At 41.2% G+C, this 19,000-nt stretch overlaps 2 long non-coding RNA genes and 1 pseudogene across 2 annotated transcripts; all 3 read left to right on the plus strand.

Annotated features, from left to right (window-relative positions):
* The first annotated feature begins 2,195 nt into the window (after positions 1–2,195).
* On the plus strand, positions 2,196–4,178 carry LOC139477951 (uncharacterized). Its single transcript, XR_011654164.1, has 3 exons — positions 2,196–2,258; positions 3,154–3,230; positions 3,931–4,178. It is a non-coding gene; the product is annotated as an uncharacterized lncRNA (long non-coding RNA).
* Positions 4,179–5,599: 1,421 nt separating this feature from the next.
* Positions 5,600–16,557, plus strand: LOC139477937 (mucin-2-like; annotated as a pseudogene).
* On the plus strand, positions 9,144–12,808 carry LOC139477952 (uncharacterized). The gene is made up of 3 exons (XR_011654165.1): positions 9,144–9,229; positions 11,216–11,465; positions 12,728–12,808. It is a non-coding gene; the product is annotated as an uncharacterized lncRNA (long non-coding RNA).
* Positions 16,558–19,000: the final 2,443 nt, after the last annotated feature.

The following is a 19,000-nucleotide window of genomic DNA, read 5'->3' on the forward strand; positions in this document are numbered from 1 at the left end:
AATATTGTTTCAAAGCAGTGTCAGACCCAACTCACTCACACAGTCACTCATATGTTGGTATGTTGTTTGGTCAACAGCACATGTATTTTAAATATATATAGCACATGTATATTTCAGGGCATGAAATGTCCCTCACCAAATATCTAAGAGCCGAATAGACTTCAGCATGTCTAGTTTTGAAGAAAGGTCTAAAAGCAGTCTTGCCCCCGACACCTCTGGCATCTGTGTTAGTGGATGTCCTTGGGGTGAGCTCACAGATGGCCAGGGCCTACTTGCACAAAGCAATCTTAGCGCTAAGATGATTGTAACTCCCATACGTTAACATAGGCTTACAATAGTCTTAGCGCTAAGATCGCTTTGTGCAAGTGGGCCCAGGAATCCCTGCTGTTTACAACAACCACTTCATCAACAGTTAGAGGTATGCAGCTGTTTCAGTTTATATTTCAGTTTAAACAAAATCAATATATACAATTGAAAAAAGTAAATGTGCCTCATGTAAAGAAAATAAGAACATAATACTTGGTCATTTGTCTGATCAATGTTTATTTCATGTGCACGAATCCATCCAGAACACTTGCATAGATGGTTATGTATTGCATAAGCTTTATTCAGGTTAAACAAAAGTGTTTCATGTGCACCTGTCCGCTCCACTGTTCACATAAAAAATATATAAGTATCATGCTCCCAATAACCACGCAAACATCCAAATTGTGCGCCGTGCACGTGCAAAATGTGAATCTCAACCTTAATGTCAAGGACATTTCTTCATAAATGTGCATTGAAATATGCATTATATGATTTTAGAATAAATGTGTTTATATTGACCTTTATATGAAGCATATCTACTTTTTTCCGTTTGTATATTTTAATTTGTTCTTTGACTTGCCATGTATCCAGATCTTGTTAATACATGTAGTTAAATAAATAAAACAAGAGGGCTTTTATCTACTGCTTACATTTCTCCCTGCTTAAAAAGTTGTAAGTGAGTTACTGTCATGGTGTGACGATTTCTCCTTCTGTTGTCTTTCCCTGTTCAGACCGTCCCATCAAACAAGGCTAAAGTAATCCTATATCACATTCAGGTTACTCTAAGTGTACCTGGTGAGCTAAAGTGCATTGCTGCTATTGTGTTAATGTTTATCTTTATGCATCTGTTTCTAATTGTTGTACTGTTTATGTCCAGTCAAAATTGACAGTCATATTCTTTGGTCTTATGTCTATATTAAATAACAGGCTGCACAAGTGCTTGTTTAATACTGTAAAGTCAAGCCCTGTAATTAAACATAAAAGTTCACTATGTAATGTCTTATGCAGGTTATTTGTATAATAAGGAGATATTTCTTTCTGTTCCACTTTGTTCAATTTGTGATAGACAGTGCAGCAATTGCCAAAGGACAAAAAGATTTGATGGTGGGGAGGAGCACCTTCTCAACATGGGAGCCTGTATGGTGTCTCACAAAGTCATCTGACAGTATTCAAAACAGTTCCTCACAGACGGGTAATATAAGTTTATGTGAATTTCATAGGGCATAAACACTATTAATAAGGCAAGAAACCCTCTGAATATCTTGTTGTTTTTAAAAATAAAATGTCTCTACTATTAAAAAAAATAGCAAATATATACAAGTAAGTGTATATCGTTTGCGAACATTATCAATGAATCCATTTATCGATGAATTGTGATATCCCTTCCTTGATTGAAGTTTTCCACCCAAGTAGAAATTCTACTGAAGTCATTATTTAGGTAGTTTGAAGCAATGGCCCGATCTTCCACTATTACATATATTGACGTGCCATCTGCAGTATGTCTGATATTACTATAAGTACCTTCTAAAAGTATCATTTGTATAACTAAGGAATACTAAAGGTCTCAGTATTAATACTTGTGGTACTCCAGCCATCACAGGACTTACATTAGAACAAGTAACCAAAAGTTACCTTTATAACTTTTTAAAACTCAGTTTTCATAATTTCCAATTATTGCCATAAGAGTTAAGTTTGTGTGTAATCCCCTTGTGGCAAACCTATCCAAAGCTTTACTGATATCACAAAAAACAGCCCTAAATGCCTTGTCATTATCTGCAGCATGTGTTATGAAAAAACCCTATAATTCTACGGCTACAGTTGTGTAGGATATAAACACTCATCTAAAACCCTCTATTTTACAGAACAACGCTGTCATCATTTAACAAGACATTGGTGTGGCAGCACACCGAAAAGGGAGACTGGGAATTCAGTAACCAACTGCCATACTACAGGTTGATGTTTCAACAACTATTTTTACTCAACTGTTTGTAGACTTGTAGAACTTGTACAAAGGTCACTGGCATGCTCATCATAGTACATCATAGTACATCATAGTACATCATGGTACATCATAGTACATCATAGTACATCATGGTACATCATAGTACATCATAGTTCATCTTAGTACATCATAGAACTTGTACAAAGGTCACTGGCATGCTCATCATAGTACATCATAGTACATCATAGTATTAAGTGCTGGGACCAATTCCTCTTGACAGTTGTAGCATCTGTTCTAACACAGTCCCCTCTCACTTCTGTGTAGTCTGTCATGACTGGCACATCAAGTTGAATCATGCAACATTCACTATGTGAGGGGTGACACACTATGTTGATGCCTGCCCTCAGTATTCTTACACATATTGTTGTAGTTTCCCAAGTTTTATGTCCATACCCCTCCTGTTAAAACAAGACAGACCCGTGAAGATCCGGCGTAGAATAGGTCTTCAGCAACCCAAGCTTGCCGTAAAAGGCGACAATGCTTGTCCTACAAGGCGACTAATGGGATCGGGTGGTCAGGCTCGCTGACTTGGTTGATCCATGTCATCTATCCTAATTGTGTGGATCGATGCTCATGTTATCAGTCACTGGATTGTCTGGTCCAGACTCGATTATTTACAGACCACCGTCATATAACTGGAATATTGCTAAGTGCGAGGTTAAACAACAAACAAACAAAAACAAGACAAGTTCCATTGTCAATTAAATCAATCAGTATAAACAATATCAGAGGTCACACTTCAATGACTAGCATTTGTTAAGTTTTCAGATGGATCCTCCTCTTTGAAAAGTTTGTAGATAGTGTTTATTATTGGTGATAATTCATAACATTACTTTATCTTTCAGGTTCCGTTATGCATGGTATGCACACGTGGACCTGTTGGATATCAACTACGAGGAGGGCTTCCATTGCCTCTGCTGTGGTGAGTCCCCAGACATGGTAATCATGGATGGTGTCACCCTGGGTATAAAAAAGACCCACATGAACTGGAAGATGTCACAAAGAAGAAACTCAGAATCTTGATGGAAGATACGTTGCTTAACAGCTATACATTGATTATAAGTCTTGATAGTGCCCCCAAATCTTCAGTTCTCTCATTCATACCATTAGCTCCGATTATTCTTTGTTGGCTTTAATTCATATTGAAGAAGAAAATGTTTTAAAGATCCCCATGGATGAGTCTAAAGGGGCAAATTTTAGACATAACATCTCTCACATGGCTATTTTGGAAGATAAAGTTCCAACACTCTTTTCCCTGCTATCTAACTTTCCAGAAACTCCTGCTTATGTTTGACCCCAGTTGCTTGCTTTTGGTGAAAATGTAGGTCAGTGTTTGAAGGTTGATGCACATGATTTGGAGGCATGTAGACAAATTTCAGTCTTCATCTTGAATTGTTCAACGGTTGTTAGTTGTTGATAGATGTTATTTAATGGACTATGATGAAAGTAATTTGCACCTTTTCCATATTCAAGGTGTGAGATTTTCACAGTGATGAATGATTTACTACTAAAATTTAATTTGTTTAGCCCATAAATGACATATACTTTTCATGATATTTTCTCCTGGAGTTTAAGTAAATGGATTCTGTCACCTTATATAGTTATTCATTTTTTCCCCTTAGATTTCTCTAGAGGCACAGCCATACCGCATGACCCAGTGCTTCCCGTCACCAGACATTGCAACAGAAGAGGCTCATATGTCCTGGATGACAGGACCGCAAGGGAACCCTGCAGGAAAAGTCCTGGGAGTCACACTTCACTGACCCCAGGATTGTTCACTTTATCCTGGGAACATGGTTGTTTGGCCTTATGTCTCATCAACTGGTTCATGCTTCAAGTAAAGTGTGATCTAATAGAACTCAATATGGAACTCGAGGTACATGATACTAAGTAGGGTGATTTCATTCAAAACAATGATGTTCATCATGTCAAGGTCACCAGAGGTCATCATAATGACAAACCTTCAAATGTTTTTCCAGTCTGTAACTAAGAAAACAATAACTCCAATTAGGCAATTAATATGGAGAGGGATACGTTGGGTTGATTGTATAAATTCAGTTCACAAATACCTGTAACATTTCTTTTGTAGGTGTGTGCAATGGATTTAGCATGATGGAGGATTCGGAGTCACCAAATGTATCTTTGAGCCTTCTGCGTACATGTTTCAAGAAAGGTGGGTCTATATCCATCCTTCAATTTCCAGAGAGCCCATGTCATTGTATGCACGTATTGCACATGTACTGATAATGCTGCTGTTACTTGGCTGAGGTAACTACAGTTCAGTCAGTCATTTTTCAGTATATATCTATTTTTCCTACCCTGGTATGGCCTTTGGATTTCAGATCTTGACATTCTCTGTTTTTCTAGACTGAAACCAACCAACCAAACCAATCATGCAGAAATATTGTGTTTATGATCAGAGAATGTACTATTTGAAAGTTGCTCTCAGAATTCTTATCTTAATTGAATCATGGCTTTGCTGTTGAATACGACAAGGAATATTATGGATAACAACTTCGTTATTATACATACACTCTCTTTGCCCATATTTTCCTTGTATTCAAGACAGTGAGAAGGAGCCCTGAAACATGTATTTACAAGAAATATGTTCATATCCAAACTATTCCTTGCAGTTGTATATACAACCTCTGGATTGCTGTTTTGAGTGAAGTATTTTATCAGCACATCTATATTCACAGCTCCCAAGATGGTCCTCTACGATAATGCATGAACTGAGATCCAGGTTTTTAAAAAAAGACCTGGTTTGTTGTTGACAGATTCCACTGGCCGAATCACAAAGGTAACAGTTTGTTTTATGAAAACAGTCTTCATTATGATTTAGTGTAAGTCATGAAAGTAATGGATAATAAAATGAATACCAATATACAAAAACTTGTTACAACAGAAGCAACCAATATCCTGGTGAAATCTTTATTACGGTAATATTAAGACTTGACTACTGCAATAGCCTTCTTTCAATAACTTAAAAGATCTCCTCAGTAAACTTCAGTCTGTGCAAAATACAACATCCCACATCGTTACCCGAACTGGTTAATGCTCCCATATTACACCGACTTTGTAACAACGGCACTGGCTGCCACTTCAGGCGAGAACAGAGAACAGAATCATCTCCTCCTATATGGATACAGCACCTACATATCTCGCTGAGCTGTTGGACAAATACTCACCTATCAGATCTCTCAGCTCTGACAACATACTTGTCCTTAAAATCCCAGCAACCAGATTGATATCATTTGGTCAGAGAACTTACAAGTTCTCAGCCACTACACTATGGAATCAACTGCCACTACAACATCTTTCAAGAGTGGACTCTACTACTCTACTACTACTACTACTACTACTACTACTACTACTCTACTACTACTACTACTACTACTACTACTACTACTACTACTACTACTCTACTACTACTACTACTACTACTACTACTACTACTACTACTACTACTACTACTACTCTACTACTACTACTATGGCCTCACTTTAATTGTATTCTTTATATCATGCCTGTTTTACTAACTCTGTTGCTATGAGATTCCACTTGTGAATGGAATTTGGTACAATACAAATGAAGTTTTTATTACTATGATGAGAATGTTGGGTAATATAATCATTTTGTGGTAGCCAATTTTCCTAACGTAAGTGAGTTAACTGATTATAAAAGTCCAGTTTCCACCCTTGCCGAACTATTTAGCCAAGGTGCACAAGTAATTTGATGCACTTCGTGGGTTAAAACTGTTGCCGTAATTTTGTTTGAACCAAATGAAAGTGATATGAGAGATGGAATCTGATTGGTCAATGGGAGAGACATAGAATGGACATAACTCGTAAAAGCCAATTATGGCGCTTAGATGGAGCCTGGAAATTCCAGCCTATTTCAGCAAGGGTGGAAACTGGACTTTTATAGTCACTTAACGCCCCTGCCTCGAGAAGATGATGGTATCATGGCAGAGACTGACTCATATCTGTTGTCGTAAAAGGCGACTATGCTTGTCATAAGAGGTGACTAATGGGATCGGGTGGTCAGGCTCGCTGACTTGGTTGATGCATGTCATCGATCCCAATTGCTTGGATCGATGCTCATGATATCAATCACTGGATTGTCTGGTCCAGACTCGATTATTTACAGACCGCCGTCATATAGCTGGAATATTGCTGAGTGTGGCGTTAAACAACAAACCAACCAACCAACCAAGCATGACAGGCACGAACGATCGCCCTAGTCCTGCAAACTATATTTTAATGTCGTTTTCTTATGTCAGAACATTCCAAAGAGAAACATCGCATGTACAATGTTTCGTGCTTTGGTTTCTGCATATCGTAAATTAAGAATAAATAAATAAATATGCTTTGGCCTCAAAACTCCCATATTGCAACAACAATTAACAACTGTAGCATTTGATCGACGGTTTGGGTAAGGAAGTTTTAAGATCAAGTAAATTACCCAGTTGATTTCCAGGGGATAACCTGCACGATATAAAAATTACCTACAGTAAGTGGAGTATTGTGTATATTGTAGGATACAGCATAGTGGTGTTCGTGAGTCAGATCCATATCAAAACAATGCCCTAAGTATTGGTTAGTATTGTCAAGAACTGAAAGAGAAAAGAATAATTAAATATATACTTCAACATACAATGCAAATGCAGGGACAATACCACTACAGGGTTGTCAGCAGAATTCAAAACGCTGCTAGAGTTAAGTTTCTGAAAACGGAATAAACTGAATACATTTCGACTCCTCATGGCCATGACATGCTGAATATTGCTGAGTGCAGTGTTAAACAACAAACAAAACCTCAGGAATGTCTATGACATAGGAAACAATAGATGTTCAACGATTTCTTCTTTTTTTACAACTTTTATGTTCAGTACTTTGTCATGTTTTCGTAATGTTTTCAGTAAAAATAATGTTTAGTGATGTGAACAACCCAATGGCAATTCAGGCTATTCGACATAAACAACCTTGATAAGATTTCCTATGAAATGTAAGCACACCAACATTCTTGACTGCCCCCTCTGTTGTCAAGTGCACGGGGCCATTGTCGGCATCCCCTCTGTTGTCAAGTGCACGGGGGCCATTGTCGGCATCCCCTCTGTTGTCAAGTGCACGGGGGCCATTGTCGGCATCCCCTCTATATGGCTTGCCGATGCGATGTTAAATTTTAACTCACTCACTCTATTTTGCAGAAATTCCGCACCTTTATGGAAAGTAAGGCAAGTAAAACAAAGATGAGAGGAATATTGTTATTTTGTATTTATTTTCTATCAAAATTATGTATTCAAGTGGAAAGCTTTTGAAATGAAAACTTTATAGGGTGGGTACGAATATAAACTTAATCATTAGTACAACATAAAACCTACATAGACAGTGTCTTTTGTAACTATAATAGAACAATAAAAACTGATTAAGAATCTGCATTTCTTAAAATGTATTGCTTGATTAGGTGAAATAAAAAAACAACACCCTTTGCCTTAATCTGGCCAGTCTTTTTCTCTCACATGGCTCGAATTATTATGATATAGTGAAAAGCCTTCCAATACTAACTAAATATAAGTGAATTATGTAAGCGGGTTTGACTAGCCTGTATCACAGTCTCTGAACCATAGTATTGTTACTTCCGCCCAGCCCCTACAGATATTAAAATAACAGAAGCAAGACTAGATTGTTCCACAGGCACTCGAGCTTGGTTTCCATTTCAAATTTCAGATTAAATGAAGTTGTTTGTTCGTTTATATAAAAATATTCTGAGACGAGGCTTTAATCTATGGTTCGACCTTGACACATAATTACAGAATTAATAGATACCCCGGTAGTAATCCAAGCTTGGAATTTTTTAAGTTACTTGATTCTGATTGGTCTTGCAACAATGTATTCTTTGTAGCAGATAATTTCCTTTTTTTTCAACAGTTTGAAGCATAAATATTTTTTCAGGGACAATTTAATTTTCTCAATAAAAATCCCAACCCTCCCACCAGAGTATCAAATGGTTGGTCCCTAATCTCCCAATTCCCTCAAAGAATTAACATTATAAATATGATCAACTGCCAAAAAAATTCAGGACAGTGAATAAATGGTCAAACGATTCATATTTAATTGAAAAGACATTAAGGATCTGCCCATATTCATAAGGTCAGACTAGACTATTATTTTTAAATTATTTGAAAATTTCTTTATAGTAATATTTATTTTTATTTATCAATATTTAATCATTTGATGTAACTTTTAAAATGTGTCCATCTGATGATCATGTTAACCAAATTATTTGAAAATTTCTTTATAGTAATATTTATTTTTATTTATCAATATTTAATCATTTGATGTAACTTTTAAAATGTGTCCATCTGATGATCATGTTAACCAATGCAATACAATATATAAAGAGTCAGTTGAATAGGTTGCACTACTTTAACATGCAACAGGCCCTATGCAGGTACGTATGATATAATAATATGTTGTTGAATGCCATATTGAATATACTACATGTACAGTAAATGTTATGACAGCTGTTGCCTCCAGATTAACAGTCGGGGTCACATGAGGTCATAAGACTGGTTCCCGGATCCTCCGCAGTCTCAAGCTCCTTCCGTGTGACACCTTCGTTTCACTCTCGGTATAGAGAGCTCCGCGAACGCACTATCGCTGTTAGGAGCTTGCTGCAGCCTGTCGCAGGAACGAAGGGAACCAGTCTAAGAAATGAGTTCTCCCCCAGCGAATTGATCTCGCGAGATAACTGGCGCTTAGTCGAAAGTGAGTTGCGATCATACCTCGGGACTGTGGCAGCAAACATCATTCAATACTACTTTTCTGAATGTTGGCAGATGAACAGAGCACTTGGTAGACATGCACTCAAAGTCAAGGCAGGAGATACCCACTTTGAATCGACAGCACCGTGGCACTGGTAGGGAATGACAGTTTATATGTTTGTCCCCTGGGACGTTAGTTGATACCCGGCGTGACGTCAACCACAAAGCCTACTCCCAATGTGACGACTACATTAATTACACACAATGTCATGCAAGTCTGACGGTATATATGTATAGGAAGGAATGACTCAACTTAGCCGAGGGCTATGATGGGGTCCGACAGTCAAAACATGACACCACAGCATGTAGCCTACATCACGTACCATGCTACTCAGTTACCGTACTCGAGGTAATAAGCGCCCACGGCGATATTTGCTAATATATTGGCTAGTGAACAATCCCAATATTAGCACCCCTTCCGATTGACCAATGTACACACAGAGCTCCAGATAAGCTGCGTATCTGCGTGAAATACCCATCAGAAATGCAGAAATACGCAGTAAAATATAATCCAAGCATATCAAATACCCAACGAACAGTACAGATACGCTACAAAATATTGTGAAGTAACCCTGCGTATTCGATTAGCAAATCAGCAACTTATTTTGAAATTATAAACGGGCATTCCGTCAACCTTGCCAAACTCCACAATAACAGTTACATCATGATCATTTGCCATCACACTTTCTAGTGGAAGTATCGTGGTATTTTTGAGTCTTATAAAGCTCTCGAACCCACACGACACCAGTTTGCAGGGACTAGATGAATAGTGTTTTTAAATATTTAACTTAAATACCCACATGTGTAAAACCTAGTGGGTAACAGAAATTTGAATACGCAGATAGAATTACTGATACCCAATGATTTTAAAATGCATGGGTAAAATACCCACAACACCAAAAGCTTATCTGGAGCTCTAGACACAAGACTTATTTATTCGCGTATAATACGCACTCGTGTGTTCTATGCACCGTTAATTATAGGGAATTAAATTCTGGAAAAATATATCTGTCATACCTAAACATTTCAGACTGTCAGCATAAACCACGAAATTTATCTTCCAACTCTGTTTTTTTTACCAAAATAATATTCTAATAAGAGACCCCTATTTCTCATTTTGAGAGCGCCAGGGCGCTTATTACATCAAGTACGGTAATTACATTTACACCTAGGTACCTAGAAGATAACACATTTTACAGTAGGTAGTTTGACTCATATGTGTCAAACATACTTATTTTGTTGTGATTGGCTTAACATGAGTTTACTGGGGCTTCAGGATAAGATCTGATAGAGAAGAAACTTCATAGTAACTAAGATTTCAGTAAACGTTGTTTATGAAAACACGATTTACAATGTTTTCTTCATGGTTGTTTTATGGGCGGTCGGGTAGCCTAGTAGTTAAAGCATTCCCCCATCATGTCAAAGACCCAAGTTCGATTCCCGACATGGGTACAATGTGTGAAGCCCATTTCTAATGTCCTCCAGCGTGATATTTCTGGAATATTGATAAAGTATTGCTAAAGGCGGCGTAAAACCTTACTCACTCACTCACTCATCGTTGTTTGCATTATTTATCCTTTGCTTTCTACGGAGAGTAAGAATAAGATAATCTTAACTGTCAAAAGTGAACTTCGGTTCATTTACATAAAAAACCTGAATGTCACTGAAAGCACCATATCCCTGACTCAAGACCGGGTTGGAACAGAACTCATAAGCTTCATTAAGTCGGGTACAGGTAAAATTCCCTTGTTATGTTAAACCAATGGGGAAAATAGAAATTTGTACTTGCCCACAGGAATTTCTACTAGCCCCGGGTTAGCTGGCTAGTCTTAAGTTCTAACACTGCCAGACATGGTAGGCCTCCCACATATCATGTAAGCCATGCTTGGCGCTCCTAAGGGGATTCCCCTTGCCTTTGATGCTTCACATCCCATGAGACCAACTGCCGATTGTTTCAGGACTTACAGCTACTGGGTCTGTGTGGACTATGCCTGAAACGGTCAGTCCAGCAACCATTTGGAGGGGATTCCCCTTGTCTTTGACGCTTCACATCCCATGAGACCAACTGCCGATTGTTTCAGGACTTACAGCCACTGGGTCTGTGTGGACTATGCCTAAAACGGTCAGTCCAGGAACGAGCAACCATTTGGAGGGGATTCACCATCACCTGAACCAGAAGATCTGATACAGCCACCATAATATCTACGAATCCATCACCACTCTGAAAATCATCGACTCCGTGGACAGACGGAAATTGGCCCAACTTGTCTGACCATGGAGCCGACCCAGCACCTCGAAAGAGAAAGTACATAGAAATCCTTCAGTGACAAGGTATTATAACCAACCCTTATTTAGTTAAGTTGTTTAAGAATAGCAACACCACCGAACAATAACACAAACGTTTATTTCACTTAAAGGGCATAGCTATGACCTGTTGGAGGTACAAGCAAACATATGGTATGATATGAGGTGTTTAAAGGCAGCTCACTGATAGAACCTACCTCTGTTGATTGCCGTGGTTATTATCTCTATGTTGTTTAGCGCAGAGCACTTGGGGTGTGGAGATACAATATGCCTGAAATTTTGCATTCAGTAAATACAACATACTACTTGATATGGTTGTGTCTTGGCCCTTTCATATGAAAGAAAGAACAGAATTTCCTAATGAATTGACAATTGAGCATGCTCTCTCTTATCAAGATTTCACAGAGCGTCATATGATTCTTGCTCAGAAGATGTTTTACCACTTCTAAGGCTGTGGGTTAAGGGATTATTGACATCTTTTGAGATTGTGGCCCACAATTAAGTGTTTTACTGTTATGACCTTCATTGCACTGATGTATACATTAAAGTGGTAACTTACAAAACAAACTTCCTGATTATACAGAAGGAGAAAATTATATGTGCTCTGGTGATAATGTCATTTGACAACATAATCGGAGCCAACTTGCCCATAACCAAACTGCAATTCTTAATATTTCTGTGCTAGTGCCGGAACGACATAGTGGTGTATGTATATTTGCATTGTGATAATTATCTTGGGATAGCTTTTGGTTGTAACTTAACCAGTTAGTGAGTGAATTGGTCTCATTCTGCTTTTAGTAATATTTCAGCAAGTGCACGAGAAATCGGCTTCACACATTGTATCCATGTGGGGAATCAAACCTGGGCCTTCAGGACCCGTGAAGATTCCGGGGTAAATTGGTCTTCAGCAGCCCATGCTTGCTGTAAAAGGTGACTATGCTTGTCGTAAAAGGCGACTAACGGGTTCGGGTGGTCAGGCTCGCTGACTTGGTTGATGCATGTCATCGATCCCAATTGCGTGAATGGATGGTCATGATATCAATCACTGGATTGTCTGGTCCAGACTTGATTATTTACAGACCGCTGTCATATGGCTTGAATATTGCTGAGTGCGGCGTTAAACAACAAACCAACCAACCAACCAAATAGCCCTCAGATGTGGATTGGCAGATCTCAGGACACTAGGTGTGATGGATATTGTGTATTGAGTGCTTCATGGATTCATGTGTAATTCCCAAATTGTGAACACTACAGGCAAACCAATTTCATACAGTATCAGTTTGTTGCAGATAGTTTCCTGAAAATCTGTCAGAGTGTCAGATGGTTTCCTGAAATCGACATGGTCCAGTACATCCTCAACTTCGGCAAGTGTGAGTATGAATGGTATGAATGGTATGAATGGTATGAATTTCTACAAGGATGTACATTATTTTTCACTCTATAGCTCTCACTGACAAAGATAACCTTTTGTTCTATAGGGTTTATGTCTGCTAGTTGTATACATTTGATATATATCCTGTCTCTAATGTTTAAGTCACCACTGCAGGATAGGATTTGGTGAATTTGAATGTCAAATGTACAATAACTTTCTCTTCTCTGATATTACTGGACGATCTATATGTAGGCTTGACGTTTTCCAGATAATGACTTTAACCTGATGCTATGCAAACCACCCTTAAGACACCCGTAATCTAAATCTACTCATGCTGTGATGTATGTGGGCACTGTAGATGATCTATTTGTCGACTTGACGTTTTCCAGATAATGACTTTAACCTGAAGCTATGTAAACCACCCTTAAGACACCTGTAATCTAAATCTACTCATGCTGTGATGTATGTGGGCACTGTAGACAATCTGTTTGCTGACTTGACGTTTTCCAGATAATGACTTTAACCTGATGCTATGCGAACCACCCTTAAGACACCCGTAATCTAAATCTGCTCATGCTGTGATGTATGTGGGCACTGTAGATGATCTATATGTAGGCTTGACGTTTTCCAGATAATCACTTTAAGCTGATGCTATGCAAACCACCCTTAAGACACCCGTAATCTAAATCTACTCATGCTGTGATGTATGTGGGCACTGTAGATGATCTATATGTAGGCTTGACGTTTTCCAGATAATCACTTTAAGCTGATGCTATGCAAACCACCCTTAAGACACCCGTAATCTAAATCTACTCATGCTGTGATGTATGTGGGCACTGTAGATGATCTATTTGTCGACTTGACCATTTCCAGATAATCACTTTAAGCTGATGCTATGTAAACCACCCTTAAGACACCCGTAATCTAAATATGCTCATGATGTGATGTATGTGGGCACTGTAGACAATCTATTTGTCGACTTGACCATTTCCAGATAATGACTTCAGTCTGAAGCTATGTAAACCACCCTGAAGACAGACGTAATCTAAATCTACCCATGCTATAATGTATCCAGGCTCTGTACAGAACATTGCTCGACACCAACACTGGTCCACTGGTACGAGTCTAGTTTATTTTCTGAAGGACCAGTAAAATTGAATAAATGGTGGTCTGTTGGTCTAGTTTTATTTTTAGGATGAACAAAGTAATGTACGTTTGTACAACTTTTGAATCAGCTACAGATCGAATCTAACCTCTAAGCACCCCATTGTAAGTGGTTGAGATTGAGTTTGAGATTGAGATTGAGTTTGAGATTGAGTTTGAGATTGAGATTGAGATTGAGAATGGGACACAATTACAGACTGACTGACTGACTGACTGACTGACTGACTCACAGACTGTGACTAACTGACTGACTCACTGACTCACTGACTAACTGACTGACTGACTGTGACTAACTGACTGACCCACTGACTAACTGACTCACTCACTCATTGACTGACTCACTGACTGACTGACTCACTCATTGACTGACTCACTGACTGACTGACTGACTGACTGACTCACTGACTAACCCACTGACCCACTGACTCACTGACTGACCCACTGACTCACTGACTGTGACTAACTGACTGACCCACTGACTAACTGACTGACTCACTCATTGACTGACTCACTGACTGACTCACTGACTGACTGACTCACTCATTGACTGACTCACTGACTGACTGACTCACTGACTCACTGACTGACTGACTCACTGACTGACTGACTCACTGACTGAGTCACTGACTGACTGACTCACTGACTCACTGACTCACTCACTCATTGACTGACTGAGTCACTGACTGACTGACTGACTCACTCACTGACACAGCAATATACATCACAGCCAAATAGCCAACGTATTTACTAACTGGGATTGCAAATAAACTTCACTAATTGGGATTAGAAACACTAGGCACAAGCCGGCTTGCCGGTTGGCGGTCGCCGAACGCCTGACCCCAAAACGCCTACCCCACGGACAATTACAGTGGCACGGCACACGGCTCTCGCTAGATAAGTCTTAGTACCTGTCTCCCTCTCTTCTCTTAACTGTAACTGAACTATATTTAACTTATCTTTTGTCCCCATTGTTACAAACTAAACCCACAACCCATAGAACCCAGTGTAATCGTCCAGACACCTCTACCACAGGAACCAAATCATCCAAAACAGCCCCAAAACCCCTCTCCCAAACCCATAAAACACCCAAACTACTCCCCCACAGACATCAACCAAACAATCAAAAAATCATCATGCTCCCAACAAACCCCACCCACAGCACCCACCATCCCATCCACAGCACATACCACCCCACCCACAGCAACCCCAACTCCACCCACAGCACCCACCACCCCAACCACAGCACCCACCACCCCACCCACAGCACCCACCACCCCCACCACAGCAACCATCACTCCACCCACAGCAACCACCCCCCCACCCACAGCACCCACCAACCCACCCACAGGAACCACATCTCCACCCACAGCAACCAGCACTCCACCCACAACAATCACCACCCCATCTACAGCATCCACCACCCCACCCACAGCAACCACCACCCCACCCACAGCAACAACCACCCCACCCACAGCAACCATCACCCCACCAACAGCATCCACCAACCCACCCACAGCACCCACCACCCACCACAGCACATACCACCCCACCCACAGCAACAACCACCCCACCCACAGCACATACCACCCCATCCACAGCGACAACCACCCCACCCACAGCACCCACCACCCCACCCACAGCACATACCACCCCATCCACAGCGACAACCACCCCACCCACAGCACCCACCACCCCACCCACAGCACCCACCACTCCACCCACAGCACATACCACCCAACCCACAGCAACCATCACTCCACCCACAGGAACCACCACCCCACCCACAGCAACCACCACCCCACCCACAGCACCCACCACCCCATCCACAGCACCCACCACCCCACCCACAGCAACCACCACCCCATCCACAGCACCCACCACCCCACCCACAGGAACCACCACTCCACCCACAGCAACCACCACCCCACCCACAGCACCAACCACCCCACCCACAGCACCCACCACCCCACCCACAGCACCCACCACCCCACCCACAGCACCAACCACCCCACCCACAGCACCCACCACCCCACCCACAGCACCCACCACCCCACCCACAGCAACCATCACTCCACCCAAAGCACCCACCACTCCACCCACAGCACCCACCACCCCACCCACAGCAACCATCACTCCACCCACAGCAACCACCCCCCCACCCACAGCACCCACCACCCTACTCACAGCACCCACCACCCCACCCACAGCAACCATCACCCCACCGACAGCATCCTCCAACCCACCCACAGCACCCACCACCCCACCCACAGCAACAACCACCCCACCCACAGCAACAACCACCCCACCCACAGCAACAACCACCCCACCACAGCACCCACCACCCCGCCCACAGCAACAACCACCCCACCCACAGCACCTACCAAACAAAAACACATCCTCCTCGCATTCTCAAAAACATCCGCCCCACTAAATGACACTTATTCCAACAACAAGTTCGCCCTGTGTCTGCAAAAAGCCCAAATAACCCACAAATTAACAGATGCGGCAGAGGATTTACAGTTACTCTCCCAACACAAGGTACACTTCACCAAGAATGCAGACAACCAATCATTGACGGATTAAACATCAGATGGCAAGCACCAAAATGGCTATCTCAAATACAAAGGGACATCTACATAGACTACAGGGATACACAGGAAGTCATAACTGAATACATTCACACAGCCAACACTCTCAACTCAAACCCAGATGACAGACTACAAAAACATAAATAACAGAACACCAACGCCAGGCAGGACAACCACACAGATACTATTTCGAACTTTCAAGTCCACTACACTACCTACACACATAGTTTTCGTGCTCTCACCTATAAAGTCAACCCCATAAAAAACACACCACAACAATGCCATGCCTACAGCCATAACACTGCTACATGTACACAACCGCCCTTGGCCAAAAATGCAGAAAGGCATGGGGCCATCGAGGGCACATGGGTCCCATATTGCATTACACTGGGACACAGAAGGACACACTGTAACACAAAACACCTGCCCTGTCAAACAAAAACACATTCTCCGTCTCAACAAACACATGAAACAAGAACACCTACTTAAGCTGGCCAGAATCTTTACCACATACAATAGCCTTCCTGAATATGAGGACATCTCAGATACCTCATCCTGCTCCCTACCCGACCCCTATCACCCAACCCCCACCCCCCTCAAACTAGACGCAAGCAACTATTCTCCATCCCCCCACCACCTGCAACATACACTGCTCAACCTACCAGGTTCATCCCCGCCTTTCCGACCGCGCCCCTTCTCCCGCCCTGCGCCGCTAGACACCCCCCCTTCTACATGCTCACCTTACCTTACCCCTCCCCCTCCCCAAGTAGCCCGAAAGCCCGAACCAGACCCAAAAGGACCCTGTTACCAACCCCCTCCTGCACCGCCCCCCCACCCCCCCGTTCATCAAACCACGACACAAACCTCACAACCTGCATAATTCAAATCAGAAATCACTTCGAACAGCTCCCCTACAATCAGTCTCTCCAAAAAAAACCTGTATTCTAACACAAACAAGCCCATCAAATTTCTGTCAGCTGCCTTACTGCTTATAATCCCCACAGCTAGAAAAATCCACCCCCTTGCCCTGGTGTCCACTCTGTGCCACAAATCTTTTCCAACTTTTCAGACAGCCATAAAAGCACTAAGTTAAACCACAACCAGTGCCCATATCTCTTCCAAATTAAGCCTCAAACACCATGTTACCTTCACTAAAATTCCCACTTGTATACCTATTCTGATCATGGTGTTCTTACAGTGGAACTGCACCGGACTCACCTCATTGCCCTTTACAAAATTAACCCACTAATAATTGCAGTGCAAGAAACCAAAATCTCACCAAAAAAGCCGTCAAAATACCAGGCTACCATTTCCTTCTGCAAGATAGACCCCGACCCCCGAATATACCAGGACCCCCACTCGGAGGCCTGGGACTATTCATTGAATTAAGCTATGAAGAAATCACCATACCCACACCTAACCTAGATGTCCTGGCAATTAAAACAACAATCAATAAAACTAAAATAACTATTATAAACAGCTATCATACTAAAACTCAGCCATTTACATTAGAAGATCTCGAAACACTAACCGAATTTATAGGCCCCAAATACCCTATTTCTAGGTGATTTCAATGCACACCACCCACTGTGGGGCACCAGACATTATTCAGACAAGTACATTAAACTCATCATGGACTGGATTGAGGCCAACAACCGTATTTGCTTAAATAACAACCAACCCTCTAGATTCCCTACTGGCCATCTCCAAACCCCTACATCTAACCCCTATTAACTCCTAACTTATTATTTAAAAAACTCAGCTGGGAAGTACATTCAGATACCTGGGGTAGCGACCACTACCCCATCAAAATTTCTCCATCAGTTTCACAATCTATTCTATATTCAAACTCTCCAAACGCAAACCCTTCTTCAGACAACACCCAGCAAATAAAATTCAACTTTCAAAAGGCAGACTGGCAGACATTCACAAAACTCTGCAACCAAACATAAATGACATGCACAACTTAAACAATGACATCTTCAATACAGATTTTACAAACACTATGTATAACATAGCACTAAAATGCATTCCCACAACCAAAATAAACCCGACACATACACCTGTCTCAATATAACATAGCACTAAAATGCATTCCCACAACCAAAATAAACCCGACACATACACCTGTCCCATGGTGGAGCCTGGAAATCATCAAATCTAGAAAACTCAGAAAAAAACATGAAATAAAGCAAAACATGACATTAAGAAAGACCCTGGGGCAAAACAATTAAGAAATTCAACTAAAGAACTAATAAGGGCAGCCAAAAAGAAACACTGGCAAACTTTAACCAGCAATTTGAAAATGGTCAAACAATATACTGAAATTCTATGAATTTTTTTTAGAGCTATCAAAGGAAGCTCTAAACATTCACACCCAATATTCCGAACCTGAATACAGATAAAGAAAGGCTAACGCCATGGCTGCCCACTTCTCC

The sequence above is a fragment of the Haliotis cracherodii genome, unplaced genomic scaffold (genome assembly GCF_022045235.1).
Source record: "Haliotis cracherodii isolate W230 unplaced genomic scaffold, xgHalCrac1.p SCAF_38, whole genome shotgun sequence".
Classification (NCBI taxonomy): domain Eukaryota; kingdom Metazoa; phylum Mollusca; class Gastropoda; order Lepetellida; family Haliotidae; genus Haliotis; species Haliotis cracherodii.